Source organism: Rhinoderma darwinii, chromosome 11 (assembly GCF_050947455.1).
Source record: "Rhinoderma darwinii isolate aRhiDar2 chromosome 11, aRhiDar2.hap1, whole genome shotgun sequence".
NCBI lineage: Eukaryota > Metazoa > Chordata > Amphibia > Anura > Rhinodermatidae > Rhinoderma > Rhinoderma darwinii.
This window is the reverse complement of record NC_134697.1, coordinates 100,955,948-100,972,028: the sequence shown is the minus strand read 5'-3', so window position 1 is coordinate 100,972,028 and position 16,081 is coordinate 100,955,948. Positions and strand designations below refer to the sequence as shown.

Sequence of the window (16,081 nt, the reverse complement as noted above, 5' to 3'; positions counted from 1 at the left end):
CTGCGTGCCGTGCTCCACACTTTATACACGAATGTCAGAGGAGTTACCCATGAGGAAGCCCCTGTAAGGGGACACGTAAGCCCTATGTGCTATCTTATAAGACATCTCCCAGTACATGGCTGACGGGAGGTATTTGGCGGCCGTGGTTACAGATGATAGGATATCGTCATGAGTGATGTCATCTAAGTGGTCACCCAGTACATGGCTGATGGGAGGTATTTGGCGGCCGTGGTTACAGTTGATAGGATATCGTCATGAGTGATGTCATCTAGGTGGTCACCACAGTAAGATACACCCGATCGTGATTTAGCGTAGTCCAGGGGCCGTCTTAGAACGTTATAGTATGTAGTGATTAGTCTCTTTCGGTGTTGGTGAGATGGAGTTAAGTGACAGAAGAAGTCATCCCAGTCCTGATCTTGTGTCTGTCTAATGACCTTGTGAGCATAGCTACAGGCCCGCATGTACTAAAAGGGGTGTCGGCCCAAAAAATCTAATTGAATACGTAGTTCATTAAATGAATAGGGACGGCGAGTGAGCAGGTTAATTATCTGACTAATACATGTCAACCCCCTCCGAGCCCATCCACGAAAGACCACATGGGGATTGGCATTTTGGAAGTCAGGGTTATGGGTCCAGGGGAGGAGTAGGGAGTGTCCAGTGTATTTCTATGAGATGCTGCTTCTCACTGTCCCCTGTGTGACACAATGAGACAGGCTGAAGCTGCATCACATAGGAGTACACAGAGATTCTCCACTTAAAGTACAGAAGGTCTACGTCAGTGGCGTAGCTATAGGGGTCGCAGCGGTCGCAACTGCGACCAGGCCCCGAAGCCAGGGGGGCCCACGGTCCCCCGCACCACATCAATAAAAAGTTACTATAGTAACTCTGGCCATGGACCCCTGTTACTATAGTAACAGACTGTACTTACCTTCCTGGTTCCGGATCGCAGTGGAGGTCCTGACGTCAAGCGCTGTGCGCAGCGCACAACATCGAGAGGACAGAACTTCCCCCGCAGCTGAAGAGGAAGGTAAGCTTAATAGCCCTGACTGGCGGGGTCCGACTCCCGGGACCCGCCAATCAGCTGTTTTCAAGGGGCCGCAGCACTCGTACGAGAGCTGCTTCCCCTTCATTCCGGTCACTTCATTCCGGTCACACTGTGAATCGGTGTCGGTGATTCACAGTGTGAGTGAGTAGTGAAATGAAGGGGAAGCAGCTGTAATGTCCGTGGCTGCGGGCTGTCAGCTCCAGCCTCCCGCTAACAGCCGCAGCCACGAGTCGGCAAGCGCTGGCCCCAGCCTCCTCCTCAGGAGACGCCAGCGCTTCAATCCACTCACCTCCACCGGAGCCCGCAGGGTGCACGTGCAAGCTCGTCCCCGCTCTTAAAGGGGCAGCGCGCGTACCGGACATCATGAACGACCTTTGACCCGTGAGTCTGCTCCTTCTGTATTATAATAGTCAGGACACCAGAGTCTGCTCCTTCTGTATTATAATAGTCAGGACACCAGAGTCTGCTCCTTCTGTATTATAATAGTCAGGACACCAGAGTCTGCTCCTTCTGTATTATAATAGTCAGGACACCAGAGTCTGCTCCTTCTGTATTATAATAGTCAGGACACCAGAGTCTGCTCCTTCTGTATTATAATAGTCAGGACACCAGAGTCTGCTCCTCCAGTATTATAATAGTCAGGACACCACAGTCTGCTCCTCCTGTATTATAATAACAGGCAGGACACCACAGTCTGCTCCTCCTGTATTATAATAGACAGTCAGGACACCAGAGTCTGCTCCTCCTGTATTATAATAGACAGTCAGGACACCACAGTCTGCTCCTCCTGTATTATAATACCAGTCAGGACACCAGAGTCTGCTCCTCCTGTATTACAATAGACAGTCAGGACACCAGAGTCTACTCCTCCTGTATTATAATACTAGACAGGACACCACAGTCTGCTCCTCCTGTATTACAATAGACAGACAGGACACTACAGTCTGCTCCTCCTGTATTATACCAGGCAGGACACCACAGTCTGCTCCTCCTGTATTATAATACCAGGCAGGACACCACAGTCTGCTCCTCCTGTATTATAATACCAGGCAGGACACCACAGTCTACTCCTCCTATATAATAATACCAGGCAGGACACCACAGTCTGCTCCTCCTGTATAATAATACCAGGCAGGACACCAGAGTCTACTCCTCCTGTATTATAATAACAGGCAGGACACCAGAGTCTGCTCCTCCTGTATTATAATACTAGACAGGACACCAGAGTCTGCTCCTCCTGTATTATAATACTAGACAGGACACCACAGTCTGCTCCTCCTGTATTATAATACTAGACAGGACACCAGAGTCTGCTCCTCCTGTATTATAATACTAGACAGGACACCACAGTCTGCTCCTCCTGTATTATAATAGACAGTCAGGACACCAGAGTCTGCTCCTCCTGTATTACAATAGACAGTCAGGACACCAGAGTCTACTCCTCCTGTATTATAATACTAGACAGGACACCACAGTCTGCTCCTCCTGTATTACAATAGACAGACAGGACACTACAGTCTGCTCCTCCTGTATTATACCAGGCAGGACACCACAGTCTGCTCCTCCTGTATTATAATACCAGGCAGGACACCACAGTCTGCTCCTCCTGTATTATAATACCAGGCAGGACACCACAGTCTACTCCTCCTATATAATAATACCAGGCAGGACACCAGAGTCTACTCCTCCTGTATTATAATAACAGGCAGGACACCAGAGTCTGCTCCTCCTGTATTATAATACTAGACAGGACACCAGAGTCTGCTCCTCCTGTATTATAATACTAGACAGGACACCACAGTCTGCTCCTCCTGTATTATAATACTAGACAGGACACCAGAGTCTGCTCCTCCTGTATTATAATACTAGACAGGACACCACAGTCTGCTCCTCCTGTATTATAATAGACAGTCAGGACACCAGAGTCTGCTCCTCCTGTATTACAATAGACAGTCAGGACACCAGAGTCTACTCCTCCTGTATTATAATACTAGACAGGACACCACAGTCTGCTCCTCCTGTATTACAATAGACAGACAGGACACTACAGTCTGCTCCTCCTGTATTATACCAGGCAGGACACCACAGTCTGCTCCTCCTGTATTATAATACCAGGCAGGACACCACAGTCTGCTCCTCCTGTATTATAATACCAGGCAGGACACCACAGTCTACTCCTCCTATATAATAATACCAGGCAGGACACCAGAGTCTACTCCTCCTGTATTATAATAACAGGCAGGACACCAGAGTCTGCTCCTCCTGTATTATAATACTAGACAGGACACCAGAGTCTGCTCCTCCTGTATTATAATACTAGACAGGACACCACAGTCTGCTCCTCCTGTATTATAATACTAGACAGGACACCAGAGTCTGCTCCTCCTGTATTATAACACTAGACAGGACACCACAGTCTGCTCCTCCTGTATTATAATAGACAGTCAGGACACCAGAGTCTGCTCCTCCAGTATAATAATACCAGGCAGGACACCACAGTCTGCTCCTCCTGTATTATAATACCAGGCAGGACACCACAGTCTGCTCCTCCTGTATTATAATACCAGGCAGGACACCACAGTCTGCTCCTCCTGTACTATAATAACAGGCAGGACACCACAGTCTGCTCCTCCTGTATTATAATAGACAGTCAGGACACCACAGTCTGCTCCTCCTGTATTACAATAGACAGTCAGGACACCACAGTCTGCTCCTCCTGTATTATAATAGACAGTCAGGACACCACAGTCTGCTCCTCCTGTATTATAATAGACAGTCAGGACACCACAGTCTGCTCCTCCTGTATTATAATACCAGGCAGGACACCACAGTCTGCTCCTCCTGCATTATAATAGCCAGTCAGGACACCACAGTCTGCTCCTCCTGTATTATAATACCAGGCAGGACACCACAGTCTGCTCCTCCTGTATTATAATACCAGGCAGGACACCACAGTCTGCTCCTCCTGTATTATAATACCAGGCAGGACACCACAGTCTGCTCCTCCTGTATTATAATACCAGGCAGGACACCACAGTCTGCTCCACCTGTATTATAATACCAGGCAGGACACCAGAGTCTGCTCCTCCTGTATTATAATACCAGGCAGGACACCACAGTCTGCTCCTCCTGTATTATAATACCAGGCAGGACACCACAGTCTGCTCCTCCTGTATTATAATAGACAGTCAGGACACCACAGTCTTCTCCTCCTGTATTATAATAGACAGTCAGGACACCAGAGTCTGCTCCTCCTGTATTATAATACCAGGCAGGACACCACAGTCTGCTCCTCCTGTATTATAATAGACAGTCAGGACACCAGAGTCTGCTCCTCCTGTATTATAATACCAGGCAGGACACCAGAGTCTGCTCCTCCTGTATTATAATACCAGGCAGGACACCACAGTCTGCTCCTCCTGTATTATAATACCAGGCAGGACACCACAGTCTGCTCCTCCTGTATTATAATACCAGGCAGGACACCACAGTCTGCTCCTCCTGTATTATAATACTAGACAGGACACCAGAGTCTGCTCCTCCTGTATTATAATACCAGACAGGACACCACAGTCTGCTCATCCTGTATTATAATACCAGACAGGACACCACAGTCTGCTCCTCCTGTATTATAATACCAGGCAGGACACCACAGTCTGCTCCTCCTGTATTATAATACCAGGCAGGACACCACAGTCTGCTCCTCCTGTATTATAATACCAGGCAGGACACCACAGTCTGCTCCTCCTGTATAATAATACCAGGCAGGACACCACAGTCTGCTCCTCCTGTAATATAAGAACAGGCAGGACACTACAGTCTGCTCCTCCTGTAATATAACAGACAGGACACTAGAGTCTGCTCCTCCTGTATTATAATACTAGACAGGACACCACAGTCTGCTCCTCCTGTATTATAATACCAGGCAGGACACCACAGTCTGCTCCTCCTGTATTATAATACCAGGCAGGACACCACAGTCTGCTCCTCCTGTATTATAATACCAGGCAGGACACCACAGTCTGCTCCTCCTGTATTATAATAGACAGTCAGGACACCAGAGTCTGCTCCTCCTGTATTATAATACCAGGCAGGACACCAGAGTCTGCTCCTCCTGTATTATAATACTAGACAGGACACCAGAGTCTGCTCCTCCTGTATAATAATACCAGGCAGGACACCACAGTCTGCTCCTCCTGTAATATAAGAACAGGCAGGACACTACAGTCTGCTCCTCCTGTAATATAACAGACAGGACACTAGAGTCTGCTCCTCCTGTATAATAATACCAGGCAGGACACCAGAGTCTGCTCCTCCTGTATTATAATACCAGGCAGGACACCACAGTCTGCTCCTCCTGTATTATAATACCAGGCAGGACACCACAGTCTGCTCCTCCTGTATTATAATACCAGGCAGGACACCACAGTCTGCTCCTCCTGTAATATAATAATACCAGGCAGGACACCACAGTCTGCTCCTCCTGTATTATAATAGACAGTCAGGACACCACAGTCTTCTCCTCCTGTATTATAATAGACAGTCAGGACACCAGAGTCTGCTCCTCCTGTATTATAATACCAGGCAGGACACCACAGTCTGCTCCTCCTGTATTATAATAGACAGTCAGGACACCAGAGTCTGCTCCTCCTGTATAATAATACCAGACAGGACACCACAGTCTGCTCCTCCTGTATTATAGTACTAGACAGGACACCACAGTCTGCTCCTCCTGTATTATAATACCAGGCAGGACACCACAGTCTGCTCCTCCTGTATTATAATACCAGGCAGGACACCACAGTCTGCTCCTCCTGTATTATAATACCAGGCAGGACACCAGAGTCTGCTCCTCCTGTATTATAATACCAGGCAGGACACCACAGTCTGCTCCTCCTGTATTATAATACCAGGCAGGACACCACAGTCTGCTCCTCCTGTATTATAATACCAGGCAGGACACCACAGTCTACTCCTCCTGTATAATAATACCAGGCAGGACACCACAGTCTGCTCCTCCTGTATTATAATAGACAGTCAGGACACCACAGTCTGCTCCTCCTGTATTATAATACTAGACAGGACACCACAGTCTGCTCCTCCTGTATTACAATAGACAGACAGGACACTACAGTCTGCTCCTCCTGTATTATAATACCAGGCAGGACACCACAGTCTGCTCCTCCTGTATTATATATGGACAGGACACCACAGTCTGCTCCTCCTGTATTATAATACCAGGCAGGACACCACAGTCTACTCCTCCTGTATTATAATACTAGACAGGACACCACAGTCTGCTCCTCCTGTATTATAATACCAGACAGGACACCACAGTCTGCTCCTCCTGTATTATAATACTAGACAGGACACCAGAGTCTGCTCCTCCTGTATTATAATACTAGACAGGACACCACAGTCTGCTCCTCCTGTATTATAATACTAGACAGGACACCAGAGTCTGCTCCTCCTGTATTATAATACCAGGCAGGACACCACAGTCTGCTCCTCCTGTATTATAATACTAGACAGGACACCAGAGTCTGCTCCTCCTGTATTATAATACCAGGCAGGACACCACAGTCTGCTCCTCCTGTATTATAATAGACAGTCAGGACACCACAGTCTGCTCCTCCTGTATTATAATACCAGGCAGGACACCACAGTCTGCTCCTCCTGTATTATAATACCAGGCAGGACACCAGAGTCTGCTCCTCCTGTATTATAATACCAGGCAGGACACCAGAGTCTGCTCCTCCTGTATTATAATACTAGACAGGACACCAGAGTCTGCTCCTCCTGCATTATAATACTAGACAGGACACCACAGTCTGCTCCTCCTGTATTACAATAGACAGACAGGACACTACAGTCTGCTCCTCCTGTATTATAATACTAGACAGGACACCAGAGTCTGCTCCTCCTGTATTATAATACCAGGCAGGACACCACAGTCTGCTCCTCCTGTATTATAATACCAGGCAGGACACCACAGTCTGCTCCTCCTGTATTATAATACTAGACAGGACACCAGAGTCTGCTCCTCCTGTATTATAATACCAGGCAGGACACCACAGTCTGCTCCTCCTGTATTATAATACTAGACAGGACACCACAGTCTGCTCCTCCTGTATTATAATACTAGACAGGACACCACAGTCTGCTCCTCCTGTATTACAATAGACAGACAGGACACTACAGTCTGCTCCTCCTGTATTATAATACTAGACAGGACACCAGAGTCTGCTCCTCCTGTATTATAATACCAGGCAGGACACCACAGTCTGCTCCTCCTGTATTATAATACTAGACAGGACACCACAGTCTGCTCCTCCTGTATAATAACCACCAGACAGGACACCACAGTCTGCTCCTCCTGTATTATAATACCAGGCAGGACACCACAGTCTGCTCCTCCTGTATAATAGACAGTCAGGACACCAGAGTCTGCTCCTCCTGTATTATAATACCAGGCAGGACACCACAGTCTGCTCCTCCTGTATAATAATACCAGACAGGACACCACAGTCTGCTCCTCCTGTATTATAATAGACAGTCAGGACACCACAGTCTACTCCTCCTGTATTATAATACCAGGCAGGACACCACAGTCTGCTCCACCTGTATTATAATACCAGGCAGGACACCAGAGTCTGCTCCTCCTGTATTATAATACCAGGCAGGACACCACAGTCTGCTCCTCCTGTATTATAATACCAGGCAGGACACCACAGTCTGCTCCTCCTGTATTATAATAGACAGTCAGGACACCAGAGTCTGCTCCTCCTGTATTATAATACCAGGCAGGACACCACAGTCTGCTCCTCCTGTATAATAATACCAGGCAGGACACCACAGTCTGCTCCTCCTGTATTATAATAGACAGTCAAGACACCAGAGTCTGCTCCTCCTGTATTATAATACCAGGCAGGACACCACAGTCTGCTCCTCCTGTATTATAATACTAGGCAGGACACCACAGTCTGCTCATCCTGTATTATAATACCAGGCAGGACACCACAGTCTGCTCCTCCTGTATTATAATACCAGGCAGGACACCACAGTCTGCTCCTCCTGTATTATAATACTAGGCAGGACACCACAGTCTGCTCATCCTGTATTATAATACCAGACAGGACACCACAGTCTGCTCCTCCTGTATTATAATACCAGGCAGGACACCACAGTCTGCTCCTCCTGTATTATAATACTAGACAGGACACCAGAGTCTGCTCCTCCTGTATTATAATACCAGGCAGGACACCACAGTCTGCTCCTCCTGTATTATAATACCAGACAGGACACCAGAGTCTGATCCTCCTGTATTATATAAGGACAGGACACCACAGTCTGCTCCTCCTGTATAATAATAACAGGCAGGACACCACAGTCTGCTCCTCCTGTATTATAATACCAGGCAGGACACCACAGTCTGCTCCTCCTGTATTATAATACCAGGCAGGACACCAGAGTCTGCTCCTCCTGTATTATAATACCAGGCAGGACACCAGAGTCTGCTCCTCCTGTATTATAATACCAGGCAGGACACCAGAGTCTGCTCCTCCTGTATTATAATACCAGGCAGGACACCACAGTCTGCTCCTCCTGTATTATAATACCAGGCAGGACACCAGAGTCTGCTCCTCCTGTATTATAATACCAGGCAGGACACCACAGTCTGCTCCTCCTGTATTATAATACCAGGCAGGACACCACAGTCTGCTCCTCCTGTATAATAATACCAGGCAGGACACCACAGTCTGCTCCTCCTGTATTATAATAGACAGTCAGGACACCACAGTCTGCTCCTCCTGTATTATAATACCAGGCAGGACACCAGAGTCTGCTCCTCCTGTATTATAATACCAGGCAGGACACCACAGTCTGCTCCTCCTGTATAATAATACCAGGCAGGACACCACAGTCTGCTCCTCCTGTATAATAATACCAGGCAGGACACCACAGTCTGCTCCTCCTGCATTATAATACCAGGCAGGACACCACAGTCTGCTCCTCCTGTATTATAATACCAGGCAGGACACCACAGTCTGCTCCTCCTGTATAATAATACCAGGCAGGACACCACAGTCTACTCCTCCTGTATTATAACACTAGACAGGACACCAGAGTCTGCTCCTCCTGTATTATAATACCAGGCAGGACACCACAGTCTGCTCCTCCTGTATTATAATACCAGGCAGGACACCACAGTCTGCTCCTCCTGTATTATAATACCAGGCAGGACACCACAGTCTGCTCCTCCTGTATAATAATACCAGGCAGGACACCACAGTCTGCTCCTCCTGTATTATAATACTAGACAGGACACCACAGTCTGCTCCTCCTGTATTATAATACCAGGCAGGACACCAGAGTCTGCTCCTCCTGTATTATAATAGACAGTCAGGACACCAGAGTCTGCTCCTCCTGTATTATAATACCAGGCAGGACACCAGAGTCTGCTCCTCCTGTATTATAATACTAGACAGGACACCAGAGTCTGCTCCTCCTGTATAATAATACCAGGCAGGACACCACAGTCTGCTCCTCCTGTATTATAATACCAGGCAGGACACCACAGTCTGCTCCTCCTGTATTATAATACCAGGCAGGACACCACAGTCTGCTCCTCCTGTATTATAATAGACAGTCAGGACACCACAGTCTGCTCCTCCTGTATAATAATACCAGGCAGGACACCACAGTCTGCTCCTCCTGTATTATAATACCAGGCAGGACACCAGAGTCTGCTCCTCCTGTATTATAATACCAGGCAGGACACCACAGTCTGCTCCTCCTGTATTATAATACCAGGCAGGACACCACAGTCTGCTCCTCCTGTATTATAATACCAGGCAGGACACCACAGTCTGCTCCTCCTGTATTATAATACTAGGCAGGACACCACAGTCTGCTCATCCTGTATTATAATACCAGGCAGGACACCACAGTCTGCTCCTCCTGTATTATAATAGACAGTCAGGACACCACAGTCTGCTCCTCCTGTATTATAATACTAGACAGGACACCACAGTCTGCTCCTCCTGTATTACAATAGACAGACAGGACACTACAGTCTGCTCCTCCTGTATTATACCAGGCAGGACACCACAGTCTGCTCCTCCTGTATTATAATACCAGGCAGGACACCACAGTCTGCTCCTCCTGTATTATAATACCAGGCAGGACACCACAGTCTGCTCCTCCTGTATTATAATACTAGACAGGACACCACAGTCTGCTCCTCCTGTATTATAATACTAGACAGGACACCAGAGTCTGCTCCTCCTGTATTATAATACCAGGCAGGACACCACAGTCTGCTCCTCCTGTATTATAATACTAGGCAGGACACCAGAGTCTGCTCCTCCTGTATTATAATACCAGGCAGGACACCACAGTCTACTCCTCCTGTATAATAATACCAGGCAGGACACCACAGTCTGCTCCTCCTGTATTATAATAGACAGTCAGGACACCACAGTCTGCTCCTCCTGTATTATAATACTAGACAGGACACCACAGTCTGCTCCTCCTGTATTACAATAGACAGACAGGACACTACAGTCTGCTCCTCCTGTATTATACCAGGCAGGACACCACAGTCTGCTCCTCTTGTATTATAATACCAGGCAGGACACCACAGTCTGCTCCTCCTGTATTATAATACCAGGCAGGACACCACAGTCTGCTCCTCCTGTATTATAATACTAGACAGGACACCACAGTCTGCTCCTCCTGTATTATAATACTAGACAGGACACCAGAGTCTGCTCCTCCTGTATTATAATACCAGGCAGGACACCACAGTCTGCTCCTCCTGTATTATAATACTAGACAGGACACCAGAGTCTGCTCCTCCTGTATTATAATACCAGGCAGGACACCACAGTCTGCTCCTCCTGTATTATAATACTAGACAGGACACCAGAGTCTGCTCCTCCTGCATTATAATACTAGACAGGACACCACAGTCTGCTCCTCCTGTATTACAATAGACAGACAGGACACTACAGTCTGCTCCTCCTGTATTATAATACTAGACAGGACACCAGAGTCTGCTCCTCCTGTATTATAATACCAGGCAGGACACCACAGTCTGCTCCTCCTGTATTATAATACTAGACAGGACACCACAGTCTGCTCCTCCTGTATTACAATAGACAGACAGGACACTACAGTCTGCTCCTCCTGTATTATAATACTAGACAGGACACCAGAGTCTGCTCCTCCTGTATTATAATACCAGGCAGGACACCAGAGTCTGCTCCTCCTGTATTATAATACCAGGCAGGACACCACAGTCTGCTCCTCCTGTATTATAATACTAGACAGGACACCACAGTCTGCTCCTCCTGTATTATAATACTAGACAGGACACCACAGTCTGCTCCTCCTGTATTACAATAGACAGACAGGACACTACAGTCTGCTCCTCCTGTATTATAATACTAGACAGGACACCAGAGTCTGCTCCTCCTGTATTATAATACCAGGCAGGACACCACAGTCTGCTCCTCCTGTATTATAATACTAGACAGGACACCAGAGTCTGCTCCTCCTGTATTATAATACCAGGCAGGACACCACAGTCTGCTCCTCCTGTATAATAGACAGTCAGGACACCAGAGTCTGCTCCTCCTGTATTATAATACCAGGCAGGACACCACAGTCTGCTCCTCCTGTATTATAATACCAGGCAGGACACCACAGTCTGCTCCTCCTGTATTATAATACTAGACAGGACACCACAGTCTGCTCCTCCTGTATTACAATAGACAGACAGGACACTACAGTCTGCTCCTCCTGTATTATACCAGGCAGGACACCACAGTCTGCTCCTCCTGTATTATAATACCAGGCAGGACACCACAGTCTGCTCCTCCTGTATTATAATACCAGGCAGGACACCACAGTCTGCTCCTCCTGTATAATAGACAGTCAGGACACCAGAGTCTGCTCCTCCTGTATTATAATACCAGGCAGGACACCACAGTCTGCTCCTCCTGTAATATAATAACAGGCAGGACACCAGAGTCTGCTCCTCCTGTATTATAATACTAGACAGGACACCACAGTCTGCTCCTCCTGTATTATAATACCAGGCAGGACACCAGAGTCTGCTCCTCCTGTATTATAATACCAGGCAGGACACCACAGTCTGCTCCTCCTGTACTATAATAACGAGGCAGGACACCAGAGTCTGCTCCTCCTGTATTATAATAGTCAGTCAGGACACCAGAGTCTGCTCCTCCTGTATTATAATAGTCAGTCAGGACACCAGAGTCTGCTCCTCCTGTATTATAATAGTCAGTCAGGACACCAGAGTCTGCTCCTCCTGTATTATAATACCAGGCAGGACACCACAGTCTGCTCCTCCTGTAATATAATAACAGGCAGGACACCAGAGTCTGCTCCTCCTGTATTATAATACTAGACAGGACACCACAGTCTGCTCCTCCTGTATTATAATACCAGGCAGGACACCAGAGTCTGCTCCTCCTGTATTATAATACCAGGCAGGACACCACAGTCTGCTCCTCCTGTATTATAATACCAGGCAGGACACCACAGTCTGCTCCTCCTGTATTATAATACCAGGCAGGACACCACAGTCTGCTCCTCCTGTAATATAATAACAGGCAGGACACTACAGTCTGCCCCTCCTGTAATATAATAACAGACAGGACACCACAGTCTGCTCCTCCTGTAATATAATAGACAGGCAGGACACTACAGTCTGCTCCTCCTGTAATATAATACCAGGCAGGACACCACAGTCTGCTCCTCCTGTACTATAATAACGAGGCAGGACACCAGAGTCTGCTCCTCCTGTATTATAATAGTCAGTCAGGACACCAGAGTCTGCTCCTCCTGTATTATAATAGTCAGTCAGGACACCAGAGTCTGCTCCTCCTGTATTATAATAGTCAGTCAGGACACCAGAGTCTGCTCCTCCTGTATTATAATACCAGGCAGGACACCACAGTCTGCTCCTCCTGTACTATAATAACGAGGCATTCGATAACATGAGCTGTCTCCTCTCTTCTTTCTTAGTCTACAGGAAGTTCCGGTCTATGAAACGCATGTATTAGGAATGTCCTGGACCGCAGAAACCGGAAGTGGCTGTGATATCTTCCGGGTGAGAGGGTCGAAGAAGGAAGCCGAGAGGCGACATTGCCATCACTGGCAGCAGCAGAGAATTGTATGTATTATGTGATGTATCTGCCGCAGGAAGAGCAGACTCTAGTGTCCTGTCTGTTATATTACAGGAGGAGCAGACTCTAGTGTCATGTCTGTTATATTACAGGAGGAGCAGACCCTGGTGTCCTGTCTGTTATATTACAGGAGGAGCAGACTGTAGTGTCCTGTCTGTTATATTACAGGAGGAGCAGACTCTAGTGTCATGTCTGTTATATTACAGGAGGAGCAGACCCTGGTGTCCTGTCTGTTATATTACAGGAGGAGCAGACTCTAGTGTCCTGTCTGTTATATTACAGGAGGAGCAGACTCTAGTGTCATGTCTGTTATATTACAGGAGGAGCAGACTGTAGTGTCCTGTCTGTTATATTACAGGAGGAGTAGACTCTAGTGTCATGTCTGTTATATTACAGGAGGAGCAGACCCTGGTGTCCTGTCTGTTATATTACAGGAGGAGCAGACTCTAGTGTCATGTCTGTTATATTACAGGAGGAGCAGACCCTGGTGTCCTGTCTGTTATATTACAGGAGGAGCAGACTCTAGTGTCCTGTCTGTTATATTACAGGAGGAGCAGACTCTAGTGTCATGTCTGTTATATTACAGGAGGAGCAGACCCTGGTGTCCTGTCTGTTATATTACAGGAGGAGCAGACTCTAGTGTCCTGTCTGTTATTATATTACAGGAGGAGCAGACTCTAGTGTCCTGTCTGTTATATTACAGGAGGAGCAGACTCTAGTGTCATGTCTGTTATATTACAGGAGGAGCAGACCCTGGTGTCCTGTCTGTTATATTACAGGAGGAGCAGACTCTAGTGTCCTGTCTGTTATATTACAGGAGGAGCAGACTCTAGTGTCCTGTCTGTTATATTACAGGAGGAGCAGACTCTAGTGTCCTGTTATATTACAGGAGGAGCAGACTCTAGTGTCATGTCTGTTATATTACAGGAGGAGCAGACTTTAGTGTCCTGTCTGTTATATTACAGGAGGAGCAGACTTTAGTGTCCTGTCTGTTATACAGGAGGAGCAGACTTTAGTGTCCTGTCTGTTATACAGGAGGAGCAGAGTCTAGTGTCCTCCCTGTTATTATATTACAGGAGGAGCAGACTGTAGTGTCCTGTCTGTTATATTACAGGAGGAGCAGACTCTAGTGTCCTGTATGTTATATTACAGGAGGAGCAGACTCTAGTGCCCTGCCTGTTATATTACAGGAGGAGCAGACTGTAGTGTCCTGTGTTATATTACAGGAGGAGCAGAGTCTAGTGTCCTCCCTGTTATTATATTACAGGAGGAGCAGACTGTAGTGTCCTGTCTGTTATATTACAGGAGGAGCAGACTCTAGTGTCCTGTATGTTATATTACAGGAGGAGCAGACTCTAGTGTCCTGCCTGTTATTATATTACAGGAGCAGCAGACTCTAGTGTCCTGTCTGTTATACAGGAGCAGCAGACTTTAGCGTCCTGTCTGTTATACAGGAGGAGCAGACTCTAGTGTCCTGTCTGTTATATTACAGGAGGAGCAGACTCTAGTGTCCTGTCTGTTATACAGGAGGAGCAGACTCTAGTGTCCTGTCTGTTATATTACAGGAGGAGCAGACTCTAGTGTCCTGTCTGTTATACAGGAGGAGCAGACTCTAGTGTCCTGTCTGTTATATTACAGGAGGAGCAGACTCTAGTGTCCTGTCTGTTATTATATAACAGGAGGAGCAGACTCTAGTGTCCTGTCTGTTATTATATTACAGGAGGAGCAGACTTTAGTGTCCTGTCTTTTATAGAAGAGGAGCAGACTCTAGTGTCCTGTCTGTTATACAGGAGGAGCAGACTCTAGTGTCCTGTCTGTTATACAGGAGCAGCAGACTTTAGCGTCCTGTCTGTTATACAGGAGGAGCAGACTCTAGTGTCCTGTCTGTTATATTACAGGAGGAGCAGACTCTAGTGTCATGTCTGTTATATTACAGGAGGAGCAGACTGTAGTGTCCTGTCTGTTATATTACAGGAGGAGCAGACTGTAGTGTCCTGCCTGTTATACAGGAGGAGCAGACTTTAGTGTCCTGTCTGTTATACAGGAGGAGCAGACTCTAGTGTCCTGCTTGTTATTATATTACAGGAGGAGCAGACTCTAGTGTCCTGCCTGTTATTATATTACAGGAGGAGCAGACTGTAGTGTCCTGTCTGTTATTATATTACAGGAGGAGCAGACTCTAGTGTCTTGCCTGTTATTATATTACAGGAGGAGCAGACTCTAGTGTCCTGTCTGTTATATTACAGGAGGAGCAGACTTTAGTGTCCTGTCTGTTATTCAGGAGGAGCAGACTTTAGTGTCCTGTCTGTTATACAGGAGGAGCAGACTCTAGTGTCCTGTCTGTTATACAGGAGGAGCAGACTCTAGTGTCCTGTCTGTTATTATATTACAGGAGGAGCAGACTTTAGTGTCCTGTCTTTTATAGAAGAGGAGCAGACTCTAGTGTCCTGTCTGTTATACAGGAGGAGCAGACTCTAGTGTACTGTCTGTTATACAGGAGGAGCAGACTCTAGCGTCCTGTCTGTTATACAGGAGCAGCAGACTTTAGTGTCCTGTCTGTTATACAGGAGGAGCAGACCCTGGTGTATTGTCTGTTATACAGGAGCAGCAGACTCTAGTGTTCGGTCTGTTATACAGGAGGAGCAGACTTTAGTGTCCTGTCTGTTCTAGAAAAAGAGCAGACTCTAGTGTCCTGTCTGTTATACAGGAGGAGCAGACTCTATTGTCCTGTCTGTTATACAGGAGGAGCAGACCCTTGTGTCCTGTCTGTTATACAGGAGGAGCAGACGCTAGTGTCCTATCGGTTATTAGAATACAG

The 16,081-nt window shown here is 47.1% G+C and overlaps 1 protein-coding gene across 3 annotated transcripts in view; it reads right to left on the bottom strand.

Moving 5' to 3' along the window:
- Positions 1-16,081, bottom strand: part of LOC142663485 (uncharacterized) — a 53,682-nt gene that overhangs the window by 21,651 nt on the left and 15,950 nt on the right. The window lies entirely within an intron of this gene.